The sequence below is a fragment of the Heterocephalus glaber genome, unplaced genomic scaffold (genome assembly GCF_053883595.1).
Source record: "Heterocephalus glaber isolate CG9 unplaced genomic scaffold, H.glaber_assembly_v1.0 deba00001550, whole genome shotgun sequence".
Lineage (NCBI taxonomy): Eukaryota > Metazoa > Chordata > Mammalia > Rodentia > Bathyergidae > Heterocephalus > Heterocephalus glaber.
Genome location: NW_028258343.1, coordinates 17,782,473 through 17,801,547, shown reverse-complemented (window position 1 = coordinate 17,801,547; position 19,075 = coordinate 17,782,473). Strand labels below are relative to the sequence as shown.

At 40.5% G+C, this 19,075-nt stretch overlaps 1 long non-coding RNA gene across 1 annotated transcript; it reads right to left on the bottom strand.

The window, feature by feature from the left end:
- Positions 1 to 3,581: 3,581 nt before the first annotated feature.
- LOC110349441 (uncharacterized) lies at positions 3,582 to 5,709 on the bottom strand. Its single transcript, XR_002395397.2, has 3 exons — positions 5,534 to 5,709; positions 5,163 to 5,321; positions 3,582 to 4,017 (listed from the first exon to the last, which is right to left on the bottom strand). It is a non-coding gene; the product is annotated as an uncharacterized LOC110349441 (long non-coding RNA).
- Between the last annotated feature and the right edge of the window lie 13,366 nt (positions 5,710 to 19,075).

The following is a 19,075-nucleotide window of genomic DNA, read 5'->3' as shown; positions in this document are numbered from 1 at the left end:
TATTTTTCCCACCAAGTTGTTAATATTTTTCCCTAAGCCCCAACCTAAGTTCAGTTGGTATCATCTAGAAAACTAGTGATTACAATTTTGAACGAGAGTAGCAGGAATAAGCAAGTTACAGCTGAAGAGCAGATGAAGGGAGTTTTCACAAAAGGAGGCCCAAGCTTCCAAATTTTAATCAACATTTGATTGTGGACTATTAAAATACCAAATCACTGTGGAGTGCTACGCTGTGTCTTCATAGCTTAAAATAGGCACTGTGACATAGTCATTCCACCCCAGTTTTCCCATCTGAAAGTCATAACACATTGTACCTTTTGCCGTTGCTTCTAAGTTTTTGGTGTTTACTATTGTGTAACCAAAATGTCAGCCTCCTGTATCTAAGGGTCCCCTTCTCATTTATTTGGAAACTAAAAGATGAAGAGGGTTTGTCTCGTGTCAGCCCCCGAGCACTGACTTGACAGCTGCTGCCCTCCCCTCAGCTCTGCTTTCTGCTGGCCTTGAGCTCCTGTGCTCTTCACTGCTGTTCACCGCCTGTTACTCGGGTCTTCCTGGCTGAGGCAGAACCGACTGCCAAAGGACAACACTCCCGGTCACCACCCTGTCACTTTCCTCCCATTCATACCTCACCACAAAGTTTAAGTGTGTCATGGATTCTGCTGTGGGTTTGGACACAGCTGCAAGTGAATCTCTCCACTTCTCTAGAAAGAAATAAAAAAGCTCCCGACCCTCAACCGGCCCTCCTGGGACGCAATCATCCTACAGGGTGTGTCCCAAAGACTAAGGTAGAGCATCCAGAGCAAGCCAGGGCCAAGGGTTTGGGAGCTGGGCTCCAGAGGGCCCACAGGGAACAACTGGGAATGGTCACGCAGCCTGAAGACGGCTTTCCCTTCAGGCCTCTCAGGCGGTGCCAAGAGAGGCCAGCCGGGCTCCTGGGTGGACGTGTGCTGTTTTTCATACCCAGCATCATTTGTCTTGTTTGTAATCTTGTCTTGCGTTTCCTTGGGGACCAACCCCACCCACGTTCATTGCATGTGGTTTAGGTGGGGCTGACCCAAGGCCTGGAATCAGAGGTGAGTGAGCTCATGGTGCAGATCTGCGCAACTGGCCTTGTGGTCTGGCCGCTGTCGTGGGTTCATCGCTTTCCTCTCATCAGAGAGCATGCCGAGAGTTTTCAGAAGCAAGCAGAAAAGAGAAAATGAGCAGGAGTGTGTGTGTGAGTGTGTGTGAGTGTGTGTGTGTGTGTTTGCAAAGAAAACTAGCAGGGGAAATCAAGGAGGTCTTAGCTACCATTAAGCACCATAGCAGCACGACAATAAGGGAAATTCAGAGGAAAGTGGAACTTAGATGTAGAGAGAGGCTAGATCTGACCCTCGTGTTGGAGATGCCTGGTCCAAGCCATGATTAAAGCTGCTACTGCTGGAATTTTCACTATGGGAGCAAAGTGGAGTTTTTTAAAAGCTTACTTCAGCTGATTTCCCGTCTCTCTGAATCCAAAGATGCCTGATTAATACTTTCTTTTTCACATCAGATCTTCCAGGCTTGACAAAATAGATTCAATCAATCTCTCTCTCTCTCTCTCTCTCTCTCTCTCTCTCTCTCTCTCTCTCCCTCTCTCTCTCCTCTCCCTCCCCTTCCTCTTACAGACACACACACCTGCCTCCCGAGAATAAGCAATCATTTCAAATATATTACAGTCTAAATTAATACTGAGAGAGAAGCTTTTTGCCAATATTCACAGATAACTGTGTGAACAATGACCATGGCTTTTTATATTATTATGTAGGATTATTCAGTTTCCATCTCTTGTTTCTAGAAACCAATCCCAGATCTTTATGATACAAAAGAAATGAGCTCCATAATAAAAAAACACAACTATATATTTTTTCATTATATATAAAATGTGAACTGGAATAGAAATTAAAATTTTTGAAAACCAGTATCATATTATTGGGAAGATTTCCACCTCCCTACCTTACTTTATCTCTATAAGCAGTAAATGACAGGATAAAATTTATTTCTGTGTTCAAGTTCCTTAGGAAAAGGAGCAATGGAGAGGTAAGGCAGAAGGCTAATTCTTCCAGTAACATTTTGAATTCAGGCAACTTTAACCCATGTTTATAAAGAACACAAAATCTATTTGCATCTTCCAAATTCTTTATGACCCTTCCCAATACACGTATATTCTTCTGTATTTATGAGAGGAGAATGGTTTATATTAGAGAGAAACAAACCAATGGAGGGAGGAAAAGTTGAGAAATCACAATAGTGCTCTAGCACAGATGGCTTTTGTTGGAAACTATCACTGGGTTGAAGACATGACTTAATTAATTATGCTCAACTTGAAGGGGAAAAGATTCCCAAATTTTCTTAGTTTATATGCGAATATTTGTCCAAAGGCTTAATGTTTTAATAAATCAGCGTTTGGTTAACCATGGCCTATTAACTTGTTCCTAGTGTGGTGGTGGTGGTGATAGCAGTGGTGTGCGTGTGTGCATGCATTTGTGTGTGCGTGTGTGTTTGTGTGTGTGTCAGTAATGAAGCCAGAAGAAAGACGAATGAAGAGGAGATAGAATCAGCAGTTATTTCTATTTCAGAAGACTCTAGCCTCAGTTTCACAATTATATGATACTGAAACCATGAAGTTAATTTCAAGGACAGTGATGGCCAAGTATAATTCCTGTGTCTGTGGTCCTCACATCAGTCTGGAAAGCTGTTATCCTCTGTTGGCTCTCAGTCCTGTACATAATCTGATTCAGCATAGTTATCCAGTTTGCTTGTTAAGGTGGTACAGTCTCAGGGACAAGGGATTTTCTGCTTTTTCTTACTCTACTTCAACAATTCCTTTAGTCACTCTACAGCAGAGATGAGACTTAGTTTGATCAGGACAGAATTCAAGAGTTACCTACTCATTTGCAGCATTATCTGAACTGCCTGGACCTTGCTCTTTAGGAGACTATTGACTCTAGCCTGTGATGTGTTTCTCTGGCATGATAGCCCTTTACCTTCTTCGGCCCCTTCCCACTGAGCCAGTCTGTCCCCCTCCCATGAGAGGCCACCGATTCATTCACCCCTGAGGACTGCTTGCTCTTTCCCTGGGTCGCCCACTCACATCAGTGTGCTCATTTCCTGTTACTGACACTCCGAGGTGTCTGAGTAATACATTCTAGAATGGTTTTTATTTTCACCAACATTGGCTCACCTTTACCTCCCAGAGTAAAATTTGAAGTCATTAGCAATGTACTTGAGAAACTCTGGAGTCTTAAGTCCTCTCTTTTATTAGATTAAAACCATCTACATATCCCATCCGTGCACACTTCCATGTTCCTGGTTGTTAATGTTGAGGAAATTATTCACATAATATTATATAGAAATATATGATCATTTATCCTTTTAATCAATGATTATCACCTAAGCAAATGTTTATTAGATTCTGTTAATGGTTTGTTTCATGTTAGACAAGTTTGTATTTTAGCATAAACCCAATGTGGTTCCAGCAAATAATTACTTCAATGTGATGTGTTCTGCTTTAACATTTCATATGCAGAATTTTCATACCAAAATACTCATATATGGCCTTTTTGAGTTTCAGTACTGAAATTCAATATGTTTCATAGAGTGAAAGGAATATATTAGTATAGTTTACTTTTCTACATTTCTCAAACTCATGTAATGTAGGGAACATTTATTCTGTAAATGTTTGGGAAAAAAAGTCCTTAGGAAATGAGGTTCAAATAATTTCAGAGATAATTATTTCCATTCTTTCTTAGTGTATCACTCTGGTAATTTTATATTCTTATTAGAAGATATTCTGTCTTTATAATCATCCTATTTATGAATCTATTTTTGAATGAAAGACTAGCATATCTTTTGCCTCAATGCTTGCTTAGCAGATCTCACCGAGAAGGAGTACATCACTGTGATTCAGCACACAGGCTTCGAGCTGCAGACGTCCCACCACTTATGAGAATCAGCTGAGCGAGGAGTTAAACCTCTCTGGACCTCAGGTGCCTTTCCCTTAAAATACAGAAGATGATGATAATAGTACTGCACATATCATGAAGTCACTGTGAAGTTTAAAGTAATTACTGTCCAGAGAACACATCCAAATGCCTACTGTGTGGAAAATGCATCTCTTTCTTTACCTACCCATTGTTTGATAAACATCTCCAACTTAAAGGGTTTCAAAGCAAAATTGTGATGTATGACCATTCCCCTAAAACTGCCCCTTCTGTAATCTCTTTCTCAGCAAGATGCACCATATTGTCAGGATGTCCCTACAGCGCAAAAAGTCACTAGCTATTCATGATTCCTCTCTTTCCTTCATTTCTAACTCATCAGAACCTCTAATCAGCCCTAAATGTAAAAATATCTTCTAGATGAGACTTTTTGCTGCTTCCATCACTGCTGTCCCAGTCCGCAGCACTAACATTGTCACGGCTGTCTGGCTTCTCCTGTGACCTCTGGCCCCTTCCCTACTTCCCTTTTTCCCTTTCTCCACCCAGCAGCCAATGGCTCCCCCTTAAAACAAAAACTGGATCAAAATATCTCCCTACTAAAAATTGTTTGGCGTTTCTTACATCACCAAGAATAAACTTCAAACAGCACTAAAGATTGGACTCAAAGCCTCGCCGTTCTAGGCAAACACCCTACCCCTGAGCTACATCTCCACTCCTAATCCAAACTCTTCATCTTGACCTAAATGGCCCCACAGAGGCTCCGCATCGCCCCAACTTCAACCCCCCTCACCTGCCCCTTGTGCTCAGTGCATGAAGTCCTCCTGGCACTGAGAGTTTTCAGATACACCAAACTGATTCTGATCTTGGTCCTGAGCGTTTGCCCTGCGTTCTGCCTCTAAGGATTTTCCCCAAGATCTCAGCGCTGGTTTTCTCTCTTCACTTTGATTATGTGTAGATGTGATCTCATAGACCTCTCTAACCACAGAGCCCCTCCATCATGATAATTCTGTTCCCTTTTCTCTTTGCATCATTTGTTTAGATCTAAAAGTCCTATTATTTGTTTATTATTCCCACAATAATGCCTTTTCTTTCCCTTGGAACTCGGGTCAGGGACGAAATCCTTCTGAAAATGAAACATTCAGTGCCTGTAACAGTGCATAGACGCTCTTAGTATCACCCTGATAGTAGTTACTTAACAAATACCTGCCAGTATCGAGGTTTTCCTTTACAGCCACTTAATCCTCCTCTGCTGTGCTGGATCAGGCCTCTGTTTTCCCTGAAAGGCTTTGTCTTTCCCCGGCTTGAGACTTTCGCCCCATTTAAACACCTCCCAAACACAGCTGATCCAGGCTCGTTCAGCTCCTGCAGATACGGGTACAAAGCAAACACAGACCGCTGAGCTGTCAGTGTCCAGCGTGACGATACCTCCTAAGTAAAGAAAGACGGGCTTTGAGACGACACCTTCTCTTATCGATATCCTCAGCCAATAGGAAGGAACAGGGAAGAAGCACAGAGACGCACCTGGAAGCAATGGGACAGGAGGTATAAACCAAAGTGGGTTCTGGAGAATCTACCTGCGCACTCTAAAAAGATCTGTGACCGAGAAGTGGAAAATCTCCACAGGCAGACTTCTCTTTCACAGTACAGCCGGGCACAACAGTGTAGCGATCACAGTAGATTCACACTGACGGTGGCAGGAGAAGGAAGGGCAGCCCTGAAGGGCAGCATCGGAAGGACCACGCAAACAAAAGCCACCCCTTCAAGAAATGAAATCTCTCCCGAAGCTGATGACGAAACAATCAGCATCCAGTTCACTGCTTGCATCGGGTTGCTTTTGCATCCACACAGCTGGACATTCAAAGCCTCTCTCTTTTTCCTTCCTTAGTTTCCTGTCCCCACTCCCTTCCAGAGTCCTGCCTTGATTCTACCACCAACTCTGCGAAGAGATCAGAGCTACATTCCAAGAAGTGCATTTCCTTTGTATCACATTTCCTTCAGATTGGAACATCAAGGCCAATTCCAACCACTACCCCTCCTCCATCCAAAGCTTCTTTATTGTCAACTATGGTCTTCCTTCTGTCATAGCACAGCTTTGATGCCGTTATAGTGGGCCTGAAATACCAAGTGTCCGCAAGTTAGGTGCATAGACATGAACTCTTCCATCTCGATTTAATCTTCTTAGAAAGTTATTCCATCAGATGATATCAAGTGTAATCAACATTACTCCAGAAAAACAGGACGATTTTGTGTTTAAATTCATGAATTTGTGTAAGGTCTAAATTTAAAAGTAAAAAGCTCTTCTAGAACTCTTTGTAGAAACGGCCAATAACTAACTACATGAAACCATGTTCACCATCGCTAACCAGTTGAGAATTAAAACAACACTGAGATTCCATCTCACTATAGAAAGATAGGCTATCATCAAAACAGCAACTAGTAACAAATGCTGGGGGTGGGGAAGGAACCTTTCTTCATTGTTGGTGGCAGTCTTAACTGCTACAACCACTACTGAAATCAGTATGGAGATTGTTAAATAACTAAAGGGGCCAGGGATTTAGCTCAGTGGTTTCGTCGCCTGCTGCGTAAGCCTAAGGACCCGAGTTCGGTCCCTGGTACAAAAAAAAAAACCCTAAAAATAGGAATTGCATTTGAGCCAGCCCTTTCCCTTTTAGGTATCTTCCCATAAAAGTTAGACAGCATCTCAGAGTGACATATGAATACCCACGTCTATAGCAGCACAATGCATAACAGCTAAATCTTGGAAGCACCCCTTTATGTCCATCAACAGATGAATGGATAAAGAAAATGTGGTTTTTATATACAATAGAGTACTACTCTGCCATAAAGAAGGATAAACATCAGTCATTTGTAGGAAAATGGATCCACCTTGAGACCATGATATGAAGTGAAGTAATTGTATTACATGATTTCTCTTGTTTGAGAAACCCAATGTATAAATAAAGTGTGAAAATAAATAAATGAAAATAAAAGACAGACAGTAGGCAAAAAAGAGAAAGAAAAGAAGTTATTATAATCCAGCATGGACAAGGTACCTAAAAGTGCACCTTGATTTAGTATAATTGTCTTATTTTTTTATCTGTTTTTTGGCCTGTTAGTCTGGCTATTAATCTACATTTATGATAACCAACTTGATAAGGACTTAAAAAATAAATAAATGAATCTGATGCTGGCAAAAATAAATTTTTAAAGGGTGGTAGAAGAGAAGGGGAAAAAAAAGAATCAAGATGTGTTATGTGCATGTACTAAGTCCCCATAATGAATGCAATCATCATGTACTAATAAAACTTTTTAAAAATTTAAATCCTTGCTTTACATAATACTAGTCTCCAACAGTTGACATTACATAGATATGTATGTATGAAATATCATTGGAGAATATCAACAGACCTAGATTTTATGGTGGAAAGAATACCTATAACTTCAAAACTATGGTTCAGTATAACAATATTGGTCAGGTATAACTTCTATAACACATCTTGTTTTTCTTACTACAAAACTGGGAGTTGAACCCATGGTCTCATACATGCTAGGCAAGTGGTCTACTGCTAAAGTACATCCCCAGCCCCTTTAGTACATATACATATATAGTGACAGAGTCTTCTTAAATTTCCCAGGCTGGCCTCCAATTTACAATCCTCCTGCCTCAGCCTCCTCAGTAGCTGAGATTACAGGAGTGCCCCACCACGCCAGGCTAAACACATGCTATTTTAAAGCTCTCTTCTCCTCTCCAGTAATGTCTCTGGACTCAATGCCTATCTCCTCCATGAGACTTGCCAATGGCTTGAATTTTGACTATTTATTTTGCCCCTTCAATGTCCAAGAAATTTTTTGTCAAAAAATTTGTAACTACAGAAATATGTACTGAATAAATGAATGAATATCTATGTTTTAAAATTGATTTTCCCTCCTTTCTCTGGTAGAAATAATTGGGTAATTCTGAATGGTTTTCTGAATTTCTTATTCTTTTATCTAATACTTAGAGGGATTGTGCTGTATTTGTGTATAGAAATATCACAACTAATTAATAAAATAAGATACAACAATTTAAATAGGACACAATAGAAGCATCAATGTTGTAGAAAAGGGAACAAATTATTGAGACTTTATATTGTATTTGCCTCTTTTCTCCAAACACAATTACAAGAATCCATGAATTTACTATTGCTTTCCTCTCTCAAGGAAACACAAATTAGTTAAGGATAATAAAACCAACACTCAGCTTCATGTTTGTGGGTTGAATTTTGCTACATGGACTCAGAATATATTTTCTGTGGCAGAATATTTTTATAGTAAAGCAGCCAAAATACCACGAATGCATAGCGCAGGCTGCAAGCATTTTAGGCCTTCCAGGCATTTCTGCGGCTTGGCGTTGATAAATGCAGGTAACATATAGGTTGCAGTTAGGGTCAAATTACAGCAAACATGGCCTCTTCCACAACTCTGCGAGTTGCTAAAACAACGTCCCCATTACCTTGGGAGGGGACGCCTGTCAATCAACACACTGGGGCTTCAGAGCAAGTTCTCACAATTGTATTTTTCCAGTGACCACAATATCTGAGCCCAGCCAAAACCGAAACAAAAATAAAAGGCCCTTTCCTCACATTTCCACAACAAGTTTGTGTGGTGAACACACAGTCCGCATTAATACCTCCTTCTCCTTTCCTGAGCCTCCTCTATTCTGAGTGGTATCATTTTCGGCCTGCTACTGAATTTAGGTGTAGGATGACTCCCTACAGTCAGGAATAATCAAATAGGAATAGGACTGCTATGTGTATTATTCTGAATAGTCATTCTTATGACTCTCTCCGCCCACCTATCAAGTACAGGTATCACTTGTGTGATTGCCTAATACATAGGTCATCATTCACAAACACACAACATGTTCATGGGCTTTTTTTTCTTTGTTTTTTCTTTTTTTTCATTGATTTCTTACCACTCTGGTTACATCAGGTGTTATGACATAGTAGGAAAACACTGTGAGACACATGTATTATATGCAGAAACTTCTAGTTATACCTTTAACATAAGGTATGCCTTTTTAAGAGTTAAAAAAAAGCCCCTTGTTTTTCTTAATACTCCATAATTAATAATTAATTTGTTTTCCTGGTGTTTTACATACAAAATATACTTCATGGTTCTCCTATACTATTGACTGCACTCACACTAAATTTTCAATTATTCTTTATGACTGAGATGAAATTTATGACTTCAAATGAGATGACTCTTCAGAAGTCGATAGACCTTTACATTCAGCACTTCTCACATGGGCAAACTCAATCTGTCAGGAATATTTCTTGAGAATAAGCACTCATGTGGTTCTTTACATAGCAGCTATGACTGTCACTGCGTGTCAGTGACGCAATTATACCAGGGCCCACACCTTTGGATCCTTATAGTGCTGAGCTGTGCTAGAATTCACTTTCCTAAGAGAAACATATTCAAACGTTGCAGAAAACAGTACTCAATTTTTAAATTATTCTCACAGAAGGAACTCCTCGTTTATCATCAATCATTTTCCTTTGTTCACGTCTCTGTGATGTCCCCTCTTATCATTTTCAGCAAAACCCCTGTGGGTATTTTGACCTTAAGAGAAATGCAACCATTCTTATAGCTACAAAAAGATATTTATTACAGTCAGATCAATGGGAAACTGACTCAGCTAAACCATTTTCTAATTAATTTCCTTCCCAATTAATCTCTGATGAATACTTTCCACTTAAAGAGTCCAACCAATTGATGTTTTGTTCTTCTGTTTTTACTTTGACAAGGACAAACTGGATTTTGCCTTGCCTAGGAATATGCTTGCAATCATCACAATAACTTATAGTCACATTGGTGAAAACCTCAGCTCTCCAGAACATTTAGCAATAGAGTAGGGCTCCTTTGGAAGCAGTAGAAAGGCAGTTACCACATAGTCTAAATTCAGCCTTTGTATTGAATATTTCCATTAACAATGGAGCAGATGATGGTAAGTCACTGGTAATCAAATTGAAAATGTGAATCTAATGGGCCAGGATAGATTTTAGGCAAAGAAACAGCTTCCTCAATGGCACATCACTCACGTGGCCCTGTGAAGTCTGATGGGACCCTGATGATTCATTACCTTCAGATTCAAGAACCAGGCACTTGGGTTCTGAAGTTGGGAAAGCGTCTGGGTCGTTCAGACACAGCTTTGACAATGCCAAAACAAGCTTGGAAAAGGAAGCAGTTCGTCTCACCAAAGACCTGGCAGCAAAGCAACCCAACAAATATGCTAATTGATGTTTGCTTTAATATTGAATATAGTAATATAGTCAAATCCTTTTTATGCAAAACAAACCCATTAAAGGGGACATTCTGGAGGGGAACAGTTGAGCAAGGAGGGTCAAAGTGCCAACTGAGCATACTTACTAAAAACTAATAAAAAGAGTAAAAAGAGGTGAATTCTTGTTTTTTTTGTTTCATTTTGTTTTTTTGAGATGGAGTTGTACTGTGTAGCCCAGGATGAAGATCAGTAGTGATCTTCGTGACTCAGCCTCCCCAGGCTGGAATTACAGGCGCAGAGGCTAAAACTTTTTGTGATAAGTTTCAAAATGAGAAGGAAGGAGAAGAGTATGAAAATCATGCATCCTTTCAGATAATATATGTGGTCATGAGTTAACATTCATGCAGTAAGACAAACTTTTCTCACCAAATGTCAGTGCTCAAATTCTGCAAAATAGGAATGTTAGCTGAATACTTGAGGAATGCCTTTGAAATATGAAGATATTTAACATTTTAATACAACAATAAGGATCCCTGTAGGTGTAAAATTGTATACTCTGAGATTCAAACTGAATTTTAGGAATGTGTCTGTATTAAAATATATTTTGAATGAATTTCTTTTTCTTTTAAAAGATTTTTCTTTTGCTGACTTGGTTGACATGTTGAGATGCATAAATTCTGTTGATAAAATTGACACACATGGGCACCCTGCTCATTTCCTAAGCAAGATCCATTAGACCCCAAACCAAAGAACCACGTTCTGTCTGACCCCCGAGCAGGGACAGCCACCCTGTGAGTGCTGCCAATCAGTGCCTCCTGGTAAAACACAGTAAAAGTCGTGGGTCAGAAACCACAAGTCAAGGATAATAGCACTTTCTCTTAACATAATCACATGAATAACAATTACAGCAATGGTCAGATGCCAAGAAGCAATCAAACACCTAACTCGGAATGCAGCAGTGTGGATATTCTGGTAAATCAATCTTTAGGGCACTATTCTCATTCACGATTTACAAATAAGGAAACTTGCTAAGTAGCTAATTTAGAGAAAAACACTTTTCTTGAAGGATAGTCTTGCTACGTACTTTAGGGTAATCTTGAGCTCATTGTGTAGCCCAGGTTGGCATCAAACTCATGGCGATCTTCCTGCCTCAGCCTCCGGAGTGCCGAGATTATAGGTGTGTGCCACCCCACCTGACCACATATCCAAAATGAATCACACCATTAATGTGAAGCTGAAACTTGGAACCAGATGTGACTGTGCTGAAAGCCTAGGCTCTTTTTGCATAGAAAAAAACTCAAGAGTGAAATTTTGTGCTGAAGCGAAGGTGACAGCGAAACTCACCGTATGACTTCATGCTCAGAAAACTGGCTCTCTACCCGACCCACACCCGACTCCCAGTGCAGAGGTTATGAAAGAGAAATTTGGGGCAGGGGAGGACAAGTAAAGAATGGAGCCAAATTAAGGCAAAGTGAGACCGACCTGTGAGAAGCGGGAGGGCTCGGGAACCCAGGATGTGCGTGTGCGCGCGCGTGTGCTAGGGGCAGCACCATGCTGTCAGTCTGCTCGCAGGCAGCCCTGACTCAGGGCCCCGACAGCGGCTCGGTGGGCCTGGGCGAGGGGCCCGGAGAGGGGGCACCTGGCTCCTGGCAGAGGCCCCTGTGCCGCCCACCGCTCCCTGAACCCTGGGGTCCCCCTGTCCCTCCGTGATGACCTCTAGCTCGACCCAGTGTCGCCGATCTGTCTCCTGCACTCATCAGTGCAAGCAGTTGTTCTATTATTTCCCCCATAGAAGCACTCCGTGTTGAGTGTGGCTGGGCGGGACTGGAGGGAGCCGATCTGAGGGTGACAGTGGTAAAATCCCGAGCTAACCATGGCCTGGCACGGTTCGCAGGCCTAGCGTGAAGGACAGTAGCAGAGGAAGCGGGAAGCTACAAGGGACAGAGAGAGACAGAGAGAGACCCAGAGGGAACAGGTCTATGCAGATGAGTACCAGAGCCTAAACTTGATAAAATTGACACAAATTGTACACTCGAATGGCAGCCGAGGGCTCCTGAGAGGGACGCTGAGACTGATGGGCACCCCCACCCACCTCGGAGTGCTGGGCTCCGGGCTTCCCAGGGCCCATCTCCCCCGACCAGCCTTCACTGCGGCGAACAGAAGAGAACTGTGTAGGTGGCCTTATGGTGTCCCTGCTCAGCGCTGGTTCTCACTGTAGGAAGGCATGGGGCATCGTGACTTCAGGAAGACAGATATGTCAGACGTCTTTCAAGTGTAAGCCAGAGGAAGTGTCCCTTCCCTGAAGAAACTGGTCTGTCTTTCCTCTTGAGTGGTAGTGCCAGCCATGGAGACGAGCATCCTTTGGATGGTAGTTTTGCTCAACGGAAACTAAGAGCCAGATTATGATTGAAATTTAATAGCTGTGCAGGATCATAAGACATGAATAAGATAAAATTTATGAATTTATTGCACAGGTAACACATGAACACGGTAAAACATTCAATGTGACAAAATGGAGTCACTCAGATACTGGCTTCTCTCCCTACAGTCATCAATTTTGATGAAATTCTTTTCTTCCCCTCTCCCCCCTCATACACAGGACCTTCACACTGGGCTACATCCTTAGCTCCTTCTTAAATTTTTTTATTTTAAGGCAGGGTCTCACTAAGTCGCTAAATTGCTGGACTCAAATTTGCAATCCTCCTGCCTCAGCCTCCTAGAGTGCTGGGATTACAGGGTGCAAAGCACACCCAGCTCTGGCAGTCTTTAGTACCTTTCCAGAGCTACAGTCCGCATATTCGGAAAATGAATGTTTCCTTCATTTTCTTAAAACTGTGCTTTCCTTTTTCTATGTAAATATATCTCACAGTTTTCTTTCATTCATTCCTAATTATTTTTGTAGCTATTGTAAATGGAGTTATCATCTTCTATTCCACATTCTAATTCTTTATTATGTCACTCAAAGTGACTAGTTTTTCCACAGTCTCTTAGATTTTACAAGTATTCTGTTCTCTCTAACAATAGTTATACTGTACTCTGAACAACTTTTATACTCATTATTTTATTTAATTGAGCTAGCCAGCACTTCTGGAACAATTTTAAATAAGACCTTTGATAGCACATTTTGCTTGTGCCAACATTATTGAGAATGTTTCTTTTGTTGTTGTTGTTTCCAGTACTGGGGATCAAACTCAGGACTTTCTCCTTGCACAGCAGGTGTGGCATGGTGCCAAGAGACATCCTCAGCCCTGTTGAGAATGTTTCTAAAAGTTCTCCTTTTAGCATTTATAGGATGAAATAAGATATTTTTGTGGTAATACTTAAGTTAGAAACTACCTTTTACTTTATTTTTAATGATGTTTGTTTCCAAGATTAGTTATAAAAATTTAAGAATTCTGAAATTTGTTTCCTTTATCTGTACTCTGGGACGTTATAATAGACCCACTTTCCACTCAATACAACAGACAGTCTTGGCCTAATGATTTAGGGAGAAAGAAAAGAAATTCTCGAAAGACAGATTCTGTCCTTACTTTCATGACATGAAATGAGCTATTTACACTGTTTTGTCCTTTTTATCTTCTGGGAATTGCATTAGAAATGTATCTTGTTTTACAGAAAATCTCTTATTTCATGATGATATGCAAAGTTATTTAAATAGGGTTAAGGAACAACTTATAATTTTTTTGGATTCTTTCCAACCAACAGTTATTTCCAGCCTTGTCAAATCTTCCTTATATATTAGGACTTTCTCCTTTTATTTTATTTTCCTTAGATGATTTGTTTAGCCAGTTTTTAAAGACCTCACTCTTGGATTTATTTAATAGTTCCATATTTTTCCATTTTCAATTTATTAATTTCTGGTTTTGCTTTCACTGAGATTATTTTGTTGTTCCTTTCTACCTTCCTATGATAAATATTCCAATTGTTTCTATTTTAAGTTTTTTCTTTCTCATCATTTTAAATATTAAGCCCCAGAACTTTTCTAAGCAATTTTTTCACTGTGTTCTGTAGGTTCTAATATGAATGTTTTTATGACATTTTCAAGGTATTCTTTCATTGGGGCTTTACTTTTCTGTTGCTATATAAGAAAAGTTTTTGTCATCATTTTCTTTTTTCTTTCTTTTTTTTGGTACTGGGGATTGACTCAGGACCTTGTGCTTGCAAGGCAGGCCCTGTATCACTGAGCTAAATCCTCAGCCCCTTTTGTTATTAGTTTCAAGTGGCATCATTCACTACTTCCAGTTTGCTTATTATCCTGTTTGTTTTGCATTATGATCCAAGAATATTGTCTGTCATATTATTTCTGCTGTTTGACATGTATTAATATTATTTTATGTATATATATATTAATTAAATTTTATGTGACCATGGCATTTGTAAAAAGACATATTATTAGTTTCCAAACCATATGCATAGTTGCTCATATAGATAGGACTAGATTATTGTCTGCTTATTCATATAGGACTTCCATGTTGTTAAGAATCTTTCTTCACTAAAATGACCAGGAGCTAAGAGAAGCGAATGGAAATAAATTACTAATGTTTTCTGTGCATTTTTTGTGATGTGGTTTTGTTGTTGCTATAATACTGTTGCTGCTGTGATTTGGGGGAATAGATATTCACGAGTATCATATTTACATTGCAAAATGCACTATCTGTCATCATTAAAGACTCTTTGTCTTACATAATGTTTGTGTTCTGTTTTCAGTCACTTCTGATATGACAGTAGATTTGAATTTGTTATGTTAGTGTCTGTCTTTCATTTTCTCTGAGTTGAACAAATCCTTCGCTGCTGGTTTTCCTTGTGATCCAACCTGCAAATGGTTTTCTCTTAGTCTTAAGCTGAGCTTAGCTCAGCTACATTTATCAATATGCATTGTTTGTTTATTCTTGGTTCTGTCATTATACTTCATATTATGTTTTCTTTTTCATAGCACATTTTAATCTTTCTTTATACTTCATTATTTGCTTCAAACTGCAGTTTCTTTAGCTCTGGAATTTTATTTATTAGTACTTTTTTATAGATTGTCAAATACTTTGAAATAAGTTGTCAAATAAAATGGAGGCATATATATGTATATATATGCTTATGGAAATAAATTATGCATATATAAAATAGATATATTCATATGCACATACCTAGTTTTAAAATTTCTCTGTTAAACAAATAATTTTATATTTCTCATACTGCAGATCACTGAAGAGGCAATTCTACAATAGAAAAAACACTGGAGTAAGATGGGAAAGGCCTGAGCTCTGCTTTTCATCCCAAATGTACTCCCAGAGCCTTCAGCACCTGCCACTAGGCTCCTGTGGTATTAAGATGACTCACCTGTGGAGAAAGGAACCCTTCTCCATTGTTGGTGGGAGTGCAGACTGGTGCAACCACTGTGGAAATCAGTATGGAGATGCCTCAAAGAACTAGGCTTAGAGGTCCTATTTGACCCAGCTATCCCCCTGGTGGGTATCTTCCCAAAATAATTAAAAGAATCAGGCTGGGTATTTAGCTCAGTGGTTTCACCGCCTGCTGTGCAAGTGCAAGGACCCGAGTTTGATCCCCCCAGTACCAAAAAAAAAAAAAAAAAAGAATTAAAAGAACCATACCACAGTGATATATGGGCACCCATGTTTACAGCGTCACAGTTTGTAATAGCTAAAGCTTGGAAACAGCCCAAGTGCCCGTCAACTGGAAACTGGATAAAGAAGATGTGGTTTTTCTATAAAATGGAGTACTACTCAGCCATAAAGAACAACCAACTAGAGACATTTATAGCTAAATGGATGCACATTGAGGCCATATTCTTAAGTGAAATAAATAGGACACACATGTAAATACCAAATAGTTTAAAAGTGTAAATAAGGATCAAAATGTATAATTGCTATTGTGAAATAGGAAGAAAAGGTCTAAAGGAGTAGGGGAAATGGGAGGGGTAGGGGAAAGGAAAGAAGGGAAAGGAAAAAATATGAGAAAAGGAAAAAAATGGAAACAAAATCTTTGTAAATAGGGAGGGTGGAGGGGATGAAGGGAGGGCAGGGGAAGGGGGGAAAAATAAGAACCAAGATACTCATGTAAGGGTACAAGATCCCAACGATGCATGTAACCATATTTTAAACCTAAAATGTACCAATAAACTAAATGGGAAATTTTAAAACGATGACTCACCTGCCGTGTTTACCTTAGGGTGGAAACTGAGAAACACTAACATTAAGAAAGTTGTTCAAAAACAAAAAAAATAGTTTCCAATGTATTTTTAAAATACCTGCTTCCTTTCTCTTTTTCTAAATTTCTCAAATGATCACCGGAAACAAGAAAATTAGAGTCAATGCCTTAACCTTCGCATGGTGAGTGAGTCTCACTTGAACAATGAGAAATCCCGTGACTGCCCGAGAGCCCTCAGACCTGGAAGCTGACCTTCGCCCTGCAGTCGCCCTGACGGCGCCTAAGCTGCAGAAACAAACGCTTCTGCTAACCTGCAAGCCCAGGGGACAGAAGCAGCTGCCAGCAAGTCGGTCCGAGCACACGGTGCGGAGGGCGGTGAGACGCCAGCAGGTGGCTTTGGGCCTGGACAGTACCGGGCCGGAAGCACTGGACGCTCAGAGTCCACCGTGAAGCTGGTGGTGGACTGGACAGGCGGGAGGATGAAAGAGCAAAGGCTCTTCACGCTGGAAAGAGTGGGACGTAACTCGAGCGGAGCTGGTGTCTGGCCAGGATGCCATCCCTCGGGCCTTTGTTGGGCCTCAAAATAGAACAGAGGAGGCCACACAGCTCCTGTGCAAGAATCCAAGCCACGGGGCTCTGGAAGCTCAGGCCGTCACCCACGACCCTCGTGGGCATCGCTCATCTGGAAACCACTGCTCGGCTCGCAGGGCCGTTGCGGGCTCATTAGCTTCTCCCTGTTTGTAACAACGGCTCACGTCACAACACACGGAGCACTCGGTCAGCGAGAAGAGGCAGCGTCCACGCGACTCACGGAAGGGGGCTGCCTTTCCAGACAACACCAGCATACGGGCGCTCTTACAGGTAAGTTAAGCAAATTCCATCTAATAATCGGAAAAGCCATCGTAGTCTGTAAAATGGTATGCATGCAAGGAAAGTAGACACTTTAGCAAATGATAGTTCTATTGAAATACTAAAATAAAAATTGCCAAATTCAGAAGCTAGTAATTATTTCCTGCCTAGATAGCAAACCTATCAGTTGTGTGTTAGGGTTCTTATTTCACAGTGAGGACATCGGGCACAGACAGGTTAAGGATATTTCCTAAAGTCAGTGAGGGAATGGCAAATACGGGATAGATTCAAAGCCTGACTTGTGCCTAGTGTGATGATGCACACCCCCTGATCCCAGCATTCTGGAAGCTGAGGCAGGAGGATCACCTAGAATCCAAAGCCAGCCAGGGATACATAGTGAGTTCCAGGCCACCCTGGAATACATAAAAACAAATCCCTGGTTCATGTTTATGGTGTATCACACCATATCCTCAGAGGGGGAGTGCTAACCAACTATTCGATGAAAGATATTTAAAACACATAATGCAGAGCACATAACATGATTTATTCTTAATTATGAGCAGATTAGAGTCTACAAATATAACACAAAATAAGAGAAGAAATTTGAGATAGTAATAGATTGAAGAAAGACGGATATCCAATTCGATTTGTAAAATTCAGGATCGAATTCATGAAGAAGGCACCATTGCAAATGTTTTTTTCTGTTTGCTGGCTTCTTTTGTTTTTGGATTTTTTGAGACAGAGTCACTGTGTAGTCCAGGCTGAACTTGAACTCAATATATGGGCTAGGCTGGCTTCAAACACACAATCCTCCCGCTTCAGCCTTGCAAGTGCTGTGATTACTGGCATGCACCATTACACCAACTCCATTTCAAATTGTATTTTAAAGACTGGATGAATTTTGTAAAGATAAAATACATAATTAACATACTTTATACATTTTATTGTATCGGATGTGCTATTTCTTTCTTTATGGAAGCACTGTAAACAGTTTACAACTTTTCTGGTGCATTTTGTGAAAGAATTCTGTGTCAGATAAGAAGTAGGTCCAGGTAAGATTTTTTTAAATCTACACTTAAAACATGCCCAGGAGGCCGGGGATTTAGCTCAGTGGTTTCGCCGCCTGCTGCACAAGCGCAAGGACCCAAGTTCGACCCCCGGTACAAAAAAAAAAAAAAAAATGCCCAGGAAAAATAATGTAGACATTTGTCTAAAAATCTAGGTTATCATATTTGTATCTAAGCCAAATTTAGAGTAATGAATCTACTCTTGCTTATAAATGAACACACCAAATGCTGTGTCAACAAACCAACCACAAAGAAGAATGTAGCATAAAGGTATGCCAATTAAAGTCTAGAGGCATAGATTACAGAGCATATATATTTGATACCTGAATAACTTGTTGACATGTGTTCTTGGGAAACTGTTCTAGCAATTGAAAATCCATCTGTATCAATGTTCTGGAGTAAAGAATGGACTGAAGAGACCTCACAAAAACAAGCAATTCTTAGGACGTTTGGCCAAACTCTTCCATACAAATGCCACTGACATCAGGAAAAGAGATCAGTCTTTAGTGAAAGGAGATATTGACTGACTTGGACAGCACTTGTCCCCAAATTAAGCATTGCATGCAATTTTAAGGTAGCCCATGATAGAAAGCAAAAGTCCTATTTTTTGCTTGTTTGGGGGGCTAAGGTCTCGCTATGCAGTTCAGGCATCCCTCCTGCCTCAGGCTCCTGAGTGCTGGGATTACAGGCGTATGCTACCACAGCTGGCTCAAAAGTCCCATTTGGATGTGATGAATAAATATTTTGTGCAGCTATGGGCATCTTCCTACACACAC